Raw genomic sequence first — 911 nt, forward strand, 5'->3', positions numbered from 1 at the left:
CAGTGTGCTCATACACCTGTTTGTGGATGCTAGAATCAGCATATACATTCTGAACCACAGCTTCCCTCTCTATTAAACCTCAAAACTGCAAAAAGTACAGATTGCAGCCTATGCTCCAACCTTTGTTCACCTGAAAAGTGAACAAAGCCAGAAGACCCTCATAAGGAAGAACAGGATATTGCAGAAGAGAAATAAAAGCAACCCCACCTTCCCTCAAAAACAGAATTAAAGAAGGGGAGGGAAAGGGGGAGAGAGAGAGAAATCTACACAAATGAAGAAAAAACAAAAGAAGAATATTGGCCTCTCCCAGACCCCTGGGAGGGCAGACACTGAGAAAACTGACTTCAGAATGCAAACAATGAAGAGCCCCCAGAATGAAGGGTCTCAAACTACAAACATAGATATCAAGACAATAATGGAGAGATAAAAAGAATTGAGGCGAGACAAGAAGAAACTAGGAAGGAGCTGATATCTGAGATAACAGTGATAAAGAATACTGTGAATGAAATAAATAACAAACTGATAAGCATGGAAAGCAGAATTATCCAAGCAGAAGAAAGAATCTCAGAGCTTGAGGACCAAAATATAGAACTAACCCAAACTCTTAAAAACACAGAAAATAAGCTCAAAAAGACAGAACAAAACATTCCAGACATGAACGATTACCTCAAGAGGCCTAACCTAAGAGTAATTGGACATTCTGAGGCAGAAAGAGAGACAAAGACCACACTGGAACAAACTTTCCATTAGATCATTCAAGAAAATTTCCCTTATCTAATCAGTGATGCAAAAATTCAAACACAAGAGATTCAGAGAAACCCTGCAAGACAACAAATGAGAAGACAAACTCCTAGACACATAATTCACCTAAACAAAGTAGGCATAAAAGAAAAAATTCTAAAGGCAGCAAG

This window comes from Carlito syrichta, unplaced genomic scaffold (genome assembly GCF_000164805.1).
Source record: "Carlito syrichta isolate Samal-C Ts95f unplaced genomic scaffold, Tarsius_syrichta-2.0.1 Scaffold99233, whole genome shotgun sequence".
In the NCBI taxonomy this organism is placed as follows: Eukaryota; Metazoa; Chordata; class Mammalia; order Primates; family Tarsiidae; genus Carlito; species Carlito syrichta.